Source organism: Triticum urartu, chromosome 3A (assembly GCF_056163025.1).
Source record: "Triticum urartu cultivar PI428250 chromosome 3A, HENAU_Tu73, whole genome shotgun sequence".
NCBI lineage: Eukaryota > Viridiplantae > Streptophyta > Magnoliopsida > Poales > Poaceae > Triticum > Triticum urartu.
Genome location: NC_141875.1, coordinates 548,854,126 through 548,864,281, shown reverse-complemented (window position 1 = coordinate 548,864,281; position 10,156 = coordinate 548,854,126). Strand labels below are relative to the sequence as shown.

General features: G+C 47.7%; 1 non-coding gene across 1 annotated transcript; it reads left to right on the top strand.

Moving 5' to 3' along the window:
- The first annotated feature begins 589 nt into the window (after positions 1-589).
- Positions 590-661, top strand: TRNAD-GUC (transfer RNA aspartic acid (anticodon GUC)). The gene has a single exon. It is a non-coding gene; the product is annotated as a tRNA-Asp (tRNA).
- Positions 662-10,156: the final 9,495 nt, after the last annotated feature.

The window sequence follows — 10,156 nt, the reverse complement described above, 5'->3', positions numbered from 1 at the left end:
GGCGGGGGCGGAGGTTGGGAGGCATCGGAGGCGATGATATAATCTTCTCGCCGGAGGATGGCGCCTGAGGCAACAGGTCCACTATGCCCGCCGCCACACCAGTCGTCCCATGTGTCGCGGCACAAGGAGAATGTTGTGGTGGCCACGAGAAGTGCGACGCACGGAGATGAGGCAACTGTGAAAGCATACTCTCGTTGTCGAGAATGTTGAGCCAATCCCCTGCTGGTCGGCACGACAACATTGTCATCGAGAAGTGACTAGGAGGCGGTGGCGGACATGATTTACATGATGGGGAAGCTTCACCGTTGGGATTTTATAGCCGGAGATGGCGGGGAGATGATGTCGTGTGAGGCAGAACTTCACAAGGCTCGTTATCTTAGTCACCTGATGTGTGCAAGCTGGGAGCTAGTGAATACCCTCACACTTACATTAGCACCGACCTGGTCATCCATCTGATTTGCAATGCATCGCCTGCTCTGTTAATGCTCTTTATATCAGCTTCTGTGCTAGAAACAGAATTTGATGTGAGTTGGGTTCAGTGGATCTTGCCCTAGGTTTTATAGCCTTCTATAGAAATAAATTCAACAAAGTCGTTGTAGTATAGTGGTAAGTATTCCCGCCTGTCACGCGGGTGACCCGGGTTCGATCCCCGGCAACGGCGTATTTTTTTGTTTTCAAATTTTCATTTCGAGAATCAGATTTAAGAAATTAGACGGGTTTTGTCTATTCATCTCTAATGATGATGCACAGTAAGCTTTTTTTTGTCAAAATCTGTTTGCTTTGATGATTGTGACTTTTTGGGCTCCAAAATCTGAGTTACTCCATCCGTAAAGAAATATAAGAACGTTTAGATCATTAAAGTCTATACTCCCTCCGTAAACTAATATAAAAGCGTTTAGATCAGTACGGAGGGAGTATTTTTTTACGGAGGGGTACATAATATCAACCCTCTATGGTTTATTCATCGTAAATTGATCAATGTGCACCGTAATATAATAAAGAAAATGTTAAGGCGTATACCCATGTTTATCATCTTGTCATAATTTTCTGTTGGAAACACTCATCGTCATCTTTTTCTTTTCAAAACTCCAAGACCATGTTCGGTTGCTTATTTTTTAGAGTATTGGAAGAATACAACGGTTTGGGAGACTCCGGTGTGTTTACCGTATACAAATACCATAGTTTTATAAATCATACCATTCCCAATATCGTGTTTTCGTTATTATTTGAGAAAGAGGTATCTTTAAAAAAATCAACATGGCAGTAATACTTGCCTAGTCATTTAAATGTCGACGGTTTAGATTACCGTGGTTTTGGAAAACCCATGTTGCCAAGGTTGGCCAATCTGTTAAGGCTCCATACAAGGGCTCTGCGTCCGTGTCGGTGTCAGCTTGGAGCATATTGAAAAGGGTGCGTCTCGGAGTCAGACATCTACACGGCAGCCAGAATTCAAGGAGGCACACGACATAACCTCTCCTCCAAGGAATGGAATGCTCTGGATTACTTAAGGCGTCGTAGGGTTGGTGTGGAGGAGCACCTTAAACCCTGATTCCACCTAATCATGCTCGGCCACCAGATCGGCGATCCATGGCGATTGCATGAACTACAACAATGGCGAAGCCGGGTGCAACCTTTGGGGAGCGCGTTGGAGGTGAACAAGGACAACCCAGAAGTTGGTGTGGGCGTTTACGGGGCTCCCTCTGTGGACGTTGCCCGCCCGAAGCCAACTGATGGAGGATCTGAGGCCCTTTGCGGTGGTGAACCCATACGCACTGGCGATTGTTGTCACGGACCGACATGAGGAAGAGGTACATGGGGCGCACAGCATGAGGTACCAGAGGAGGTGAGAACTTAGGTGACATGGTCTAAAGACAGTGTTGAAGGCGAGGGCAACGAGAAGGAGGAGTCCCTAGCTAAGATTGATCTGCAAGAGGTCAGCATGATCTAGGAGCAAGAACGTCCTTGCACAATTATCATGTTGGTTTATTATCTTCAGAACCCGCACCACACACACTGTTTGATGATGTTTAAAGTCCAATCATGCCCTTGATCTTATTTTGATATTGATGACAACATAGCTATTGTGGACTAATATGTTTATTAAGAATACCTACATGTTTAGTTCCCATGGATGTGTTATGCGTGGATCATGAAACCTCTAAAAGCGATCATATTTCAAGTCATATGCCACGATGAAGAAAGGTACCCAGTTTTTACTTGTTCTTGACTTTAGAGATCCCACACTATTAAGAGGGGATCAGTGTGGACATGCAAATGACTCGCTCAAATCGCATATTTATTTAGCCTATCAAAGAAAACCCCAAAGCTAAACAGCTTCCCTTAAACCCATGTTCTATCCTGCAAGAAACACAAGTTCACACATGGCCAGACTGTCCGGGCAACTGTCCGGGCGTTAGTCCTAGGGGGAGGCACCCGCTCATATTTGTGGCTGGACGTCTGTCCAGACACTCGGACTGTCACGTGCAGTTTTGTCCTAAGTGTTTGACCCTTGTTCTGCGCACTTGCTTCTTCAGCTACTATTTTGCAATACCCATCGGTAGACTGTCCATGCACAAGTTTTCTACCCAAAATGACTTGTTCGCATGGGAGACATAAATACTCTCTGCCACTTTGTTGAGGTTTGACCATTGCACTCACATGAACCCTAGAACACCCAAGTACCCCCTCTTACTTTCTCTTGCACCAAAACCTAGATCCCAGAGAGATTCGTGAAAGTTCTTGAGAGAGATTTTGCCAAGTGATAAATCCACCCCTTCTCCCTCTTTTAACCACGGAAATGTGTAATTTCAGCAGGTTTTGAGCATTTCACCCTTGATCCTGTTACTCTTGGAGGTTTGAGACTCCAAGGCAATAGGAGTGCTCCAATGAGAAATGAACTTCTGATTTACCCCGAATGTTTGTTGAGACATCTCAAGGAGAATAGGGTAAGCCTTAGTTGGCGTGCCTTCCTGGTAACACCCACCCATCCAATGGTGACTAGCACCCCTCAAAGAAGTGAATGTCGGGATACATCTCCGTGTCTGGAGTTTCGGTTATCCCTAACCCTAGCTCTTGCTTGTGGTTTTCTTTGGTCCACCTTGCACTTTGTTATCATGTTGTGTTGTTCTACTTACCATATTGTTATTATCATATTGTGCTAGAACTTGACTCACTGTAGCAACTGTTAGGCTCACTTTTATATTCCGCCCTTTTCTAAAATTGCTAATAAGTAATATTGCAATTGTACCTACCGAAGGAAATATTCCCTAGAGGCAATAATAAAGTTGTTATTTATATTTCCTTATATCATGATAAATGTTTATTATTCATGCTAGAATTGTATTAACCGGAAACTTAGTACATGTGTGAATACATAGACAAACAGAGTGTCACTAGTATGCCTCTACTTGACTAGCTCGTTAATCAAATATGATTAAGTTTCCTAACCATAGACATGAGTTGTCATTTGATAAACGAGATCACATCATTAGATAATGATGTGATTGACATGACCCATCCGTTAGCTTAGCACTATGATCGTTTAGTTCATTGCTATTGCTTTCTTCATAACTTATACATGTTCCTATGACTATGAGATTATGTAACTCCCAAATACCGAAGGAACACTTTGTGTGCTATCAAACGCACAACGTAATTGAGTGATTATAAAGATGCTCTTCAGGGGTCTCCGATGGTGTTTGTTGAGTTGGCATAGATCGAGATTAGGATTTGTCACTCTGATTGTTGGAGAGGTATCTTTGGGCCCTCTCGGCAATGCACATCACTATAAGCCTTGCAAGCAATGTGACTAATGAGTTAGTTGCGGGATGTTGCATTACGGAACGAGTAAAGAGACTTGCCGGTAACGAGATTGAACTAGGTATGATGATAGCAATGATCAAATCTCGGGCAAGTAACATACCAATGACAAAGGGAACAACGTATGTTGTTATGTGGTTTGACCGATAAAGATCTTCATAGAATATGTAGGAACCAATATGAGCATCCAGGTTCTGCTATTGGTTATTGACCGAAGATGAGTCTCGGTCATGGCTACATAGTTCTCGAACTCGTAGGGTCCGCACGCTTAACGTTCGATGATGATATGTATTGTGAGTTATGTGATTTGATGTACTGAAGGTTGTTCGGAGTCCCGGATGTGATCACGAACATGACGAGGAGTCTCAAAATGGTCGAGACATAAATATTGATATATTGGAAGGTTATGTTTGGACACCGGAAAGGTTTCAGATAGGTTCGGGCATTTTTCGGAATACCGGGGGGTTACCAGAACCCCTCGGGGGGTTAATGGGCCTTCATGGGCTTTAGTGGAAGAGAGGAGGAGGAGGCCAAGAGGAGCCTCCCCCCAAGCCCAAGCCCAATTAGGAGGGGGTCCGCCCCCCTTTCCTTCTCTCCCTCTTCCCTTTCCTTCTCTCCACAACTTTATAGTAGGAGTAGGATTCCCCCCTTGGGGCGCACCCCATGAGGCCGGCCGGCCCCCTCCTCCACTCCTTTATATACGGGGGAGGGAGGCACCCATATACACACAAAGTTGATCTCTTAGCCGTGTGTGGTGCCCCCCTCCACAGATTTCCACCTCGGTCATATTATCATAGTGCTTAGGCGAAGCCCTGCGTCGGTAACTTCATCATCACCGTCACCACGCCGTCGTGCTGACGAAACTCTCCCTCGGCCTCGGTTGGATCTAGAGTTCGAGGGACGTCACCGAGCTGAACGTGTGTAGATCACGGAGGTGCCGTGCGTTCGGTACTTGATCGATTGGATCGTGAAGACGTACGACTACATCAACCGCGTTACTTAACGCTTCCGCTTTCGGTCTACGAGGGTACGTGGACTCACTCTTCCCGCTCGTTGATATGCTTCTCCTAGATAGATCTTGCGTGATCGTAGGCAAAATTTTAAATTACTACGTTCCCCAATAGTGGCATCCGAGCCAGGTCTATGCGTGGATGTTATATGCACGAGTAGAACACAAAGGAGTTGTGGGCGTGGGTATATACATATTGCTTGCCGTCACTAGTTGTTTCTTGATTCAACGGTATTGTTGGATGAAGTGGCCCGGACCGACATTACATGACCGCATTCATGAGACTGGTTCTGCTGACGTGCTTTGCACACAGGTGGCTGGCGAGTGTCAGTTTCTCCAATTTTAGTTGAATCAGATTCAATGAACAAGGTTCTTTATGAAGATAAAAAAGCAACCACTATACCACGTTGTGGTTTTTATGCCGTAGGTAAGAACGGTTATTGCTAGAAGCCCGTAGCAGCCATGTAAAACTTGCAACAACAAAGTAGAGGACGTCTAACTTGTTTTTGCAGGGCATGTTGTGATGTGATATGGTCAAGGCGTGATGATATATAATTTGTTGTATGAGATGATCATGTTTTGTAACAGTTATCGGCAACTGGCAGGAGCCATATGGTTGTCGCTTTATTGTATGAAATGCAATCGCCATGTAATTGCTTTACTTTATCACTAAGTGGTAGCGATAGTCGTATAAGCAATAGTTGGCGAGACGACAACGATGCTTCGATGGAGATCAAAGTGTCAAGCCGGTGACGATGGTGATCATGACGGTGCTTAGAGATGGAGATCAAAGGCACAAGATGATGATAGCCATATCATATCACTTATTTGATTGCATGTGATGTTTATCCTTTATGCGTCTTATTTTGCTTAGTTCGGCGGTAGAATTATAAGATGATCTCTCACTAAATTTTAAGGTACAAGTGTTCTCCCTGAGTATGCACCGTTGCTACAGTTAGTCGTGCCGAGACACCACGTGATCATCGGGTGTGATAAGCTCTACGTTCACATACAACGGGTGCAAGCCAGTTTTGCACATGCAGAATACTCGGGTTAAACTTGACGAGCCTAGCATATGCAGATATGGCCTCGGAACACTGAGACCGAAAGGTCGAGCTTGAATCATATAGTAGATATGATCAACATAGTGATGTTCACCACTGAAAACTACTCCATCTCACATGATGATCGGACATGGTTTAGTTGATATGGATCACGTGATCACTTAGATGATTAGAGGGATGTCTGTCTAAGTGGGAGTTCTTAAGAAATATGATTAATTTGAACTTTAATTTATCATGAGCTTAGTACCTGATAGTATTTTGCATGTCTATGTTATTGTAGATAAATGGCCCGTGCTACTGTTCCGTTGAATTTTAATGTGTTCCTAGAGAAAGCTAAGTTGAAAGATGATGGTAGCAACTACACGGATTGGGTCCGCAACTTGAGGATTATCCTCATTTCTGCACAGAAGAATTACGTCCTGGAAGCACCGCTAGGTGCCAAACCCACTGCAGGAGTAACTCCAGATGTTATGAACACCTGGCAGAGCAAAGCTGATGACTACTCGATAGTTCAGTGTGCCATGCTTTACGGCTTAGAAGCGGGACTTCAACGACGTCTTGAACGTCATGGAGCATATGAGATGTTCTAAGAGTTGAAGTTAATATTTCAAGCAAATGCCCGGATTGAGAGATACGAAGTCTCCAATAAGTTCTACAACTGCAAAATGGAGGAGAATAGTTCTGTCAATGAGCACATACTCAGAATGTCTGGGTACCACAATCACTTGAATCATCTGGGAGTTAATCTTCCGGTTGATAGTGTCATTGACAGAGTTCTTCAATCACTGCCACCAAGCTACAAAAGCTTCATGATGAACTATAATATGCAAGGGATGGATAAGACTATTCTCGAGCTCTTCATGATGCTAAAAGCTGCGGAGGTAGAAATCAAGAAGGAGCATCAAGGGTTGATGGTCAACAAGACCACCAGTTTGAAGAAGGGCAAAGGGAAGAAGGGGAACTTCAAGAAGAATGACAAGCAAGTTGCTGCTCAAGTGAAGAAGCCCAAGTCTGGACCTAATCCTGAGACTGAGTGCTTCTACTGCAAAGGTACTAGTCACTGGAAGCGGAATTGCCCCAAGTATTTGGCGGAAAAGAAGGATGGCAAAGTGAGAGGTATATTTGATATACATGTTATTGATGTGTACCTTACTAATGCTCGTAGTAGCACCTGGATATTCGATACTGGTTATGTTGCTAATACTTGCAACTCGAAACAGGGGCTACGGATTAAGCGAAGATTGGCTAAGGATGAGGTGACGATGCGCATGGGAAATGGTTGCAAAGTCGATGTGATCGCCGTCGGCACGCTACCTCTACATCTACCTTCAGGATTAGTTTTAGACCTGAATAATTGTTATTTGGTGCCAGCGTTAAGCATAAACATTATATCTGGATCTTGTTTGATGCGAGATGGTTATTCATTTAAATCAGAGAATAAACACTACAAAAAAAGACACATCCGTGACATTTTGGGCCGAACGAAATTTTTTTCTGTCATACATATGACACTTCTATGACGATAATTGTGACAAAACTCGGTATCATCATAGATGTGGTGGGCTCCTACTTCTATGACAAAAAATCATGACAGAAAATGGGCTTTTCGTCCTGGGCGGCCCGGAGATGCAGCTGCATGACATTCTTTGGGCCGTCCATGACAGAAAAAAACCATGGTAGAAGCGAGGGGGAGGAAAATTTCGGGGAGTTCCCGGTTACGGTGGGAGGTCGGGGGCCGAGCGATGCGCGTTTCTCTCGCACACGTACGCGCGTGTGTGCGAGGCGTTGGCTCTAACTGAACCCGAGCGAGGCGTTGGGCTCTAACTGAACCCGAGCGATTGCACTACAGGCTACGCGTTACTGAACCCGAGCGATCGATCGATGGCTGTTAACTGAACCCGATCGAGCGATTCCTTCGTTACTGCTGCTAACTGAAGCCGATCGATGGGATGAACAGTGAGCGTTGCGGGGGGTTTGGATGAACAGTGAGCGGTGGCGTTGCCTCTGGATGAACAGGACCCCGTGGTGTGGTGGAGGGCTGGATGAACAGTAGACGATGGAGGGGTGCCCGTGGAGGGGTGGATGAACAGGACCCCGTGGTGTGGAGGGCTGGATGAACAGTAGACGATGGAGGGGTGCCCGTGGAGGGGTGGTTGAACAGGACCCGTGGTGTGGAGGGCTGGATGAACAGTAGACGGTGGAGGGGTGCCCGTGGAGGGGTGGTTGAACAGTAGCCGGTGGAGTAGCGCGCGATGGAGGCTGGATGAACAGGAGCCCGTGGAGGCTGGAGGAGGTCGACGGTGGAGATGAACAGTATCCCGTGGAGTCCCATTTTGTGGTACGCCACACCCCTCCCGATGAACAGGACCCCCGTTTCGACCATAGGAGGTCCGTTTCGTCCGTTTTGCGGTACGCCACACCCCTCCCGATCAACAGGACCCCCGTTTCGACTGTAGGAGGTCCGTTTTGTCCATTTTGCGGTACGCCACACCCCTCCCGATCAACAGGACCCCTGTTTCAACCGTAGGAGGTCCGTTTCCTCCGTTTTGCGGTACGCCACACCCCTCCTGATCAACAGGACCCTGTTCTGAACGTAGGAGGTCCGTTTCCTCCGTTTTGCGGTACGCCAGGCCTCGTTTCCATCACATGTTCCGTCCAAGCCCTCCTGATGAACACGACCACGCATTCCGTTCCGACCCAGCCGGTTGGCTCCCACGTGTTCCGTTGCCTCCCGATGAACACGACGCATTCCGTTGCCTCCCCATGAACATGACGCATTCCGTTGCCTCCCCATGAACACGACGCATTCCATTGCCTCCCCATGAACACGACGCATTCCATTGCCTACCCATGAACACGACGATGACGATGTTTCTCCGTTCCGACCCAGCCATGTACACGAGCCCTGGCCGTACGTATGTGCGAGTAGGCGTTCGAGACCCCGCCCGTATGTACACATACGTGGCTGTATTTTCTTTCTTGCACCCTGGCCGCCGTACGTACGTGTACATGCTACGTGCGCGCCTCTACTACGACACGTGCGTGCCTCTACATCCACTAGTATATATGTACGTACACGTTCATGACCAGAATGACAACGCTACGTACGCTTCGACCAGATGGGTCCCGACTGTCAGGCACTTCCTTGCGTGCGAAGATATAGATGGTGGGTCCCAACAGTCAGGGGAAAACGTTTTTTTCGTGAAATACGGTGGCCCGTCCGGTGGTTCCCCGCTGTTAGGTGGAGGAATAATTATTTTGCACGTAATAAGGAGGCACTTCCTTGCTGCGGCCGTGGACCCAGTTGTCAGCCTCTCCACGTACAGTCCACGTCCGATGGAAGTCGTTCCTTGACCACGTTGACCACACCGCGCCGAGAGCACCAGGGCGGTGGACGACGGTGAGGCCTAGGAAGGGGACGACACGGAGCCGGGGAAGACGCGGTAGTGGATGCCCACGCGTAGAGGAGTACGAGGGTTCACTGGTTCACTGCGGTGTGAGGCTGTCGTCGCCGCAGAATAACAGGGGTTGTGGGTGAGTAGAGGGATGGCCTGACCAGCGGTGGGAGTAGTAGGGGGCGGTGAGGCCTCCGCATCGCAGCTGGCCACGGGAGGCAGGAGCACGAGGCACGACCGGCGCTGGTTTGGGCGGCTGGAGCAAAAAGACCAGAGGTTGAAGAAGCACTACGGCTGTTGGATGGACATCGTACGGTCACTGGAGCTAGAATCGTGCATATTGACTAAGTTGATAAAGCCCTCCGTCCCCGTCAACTTAGTAGGCCCACAAGTCAGCCTGCCACTATACTGGGTCCCAGCTAACAGGGGGAGTATTCATTTTTTTGTGCGTAATAAGGAGGCACTTCCCTGCGTACGAAGATATAGCTGGTGGGTCCGAGATGTCAGCGGCGGTAACATTTTTTTCGTGAAATACAGAGGCCCTTTCGGTGGGTCCCTGATGTCGGGTGGAGGAATCATTATTTTACACGTAATAATGAGGCATTTCCTTGCGTGTGGCCGTGGACCCAGCGGTCGGCCTCTCCACGTACAGTCCAGTTCAGATGCATGTCGGTCGTTGACCACGTTGACCAGGCCGCGCCGAGAGCACCAGGGCGGTGGACGACGGCGAGGCCTAGGAAGGGAACGACACGGAGGCAGGGAAGACTCGGCAGTTGTTTCCCATGCGGAGGGGAGTACGCCTGTACGAGGGTTTACTGGTTCGTCTGCCGTCGCCGGAGAATAACAGCAGGTGTGGGTGAGTAGAGGGA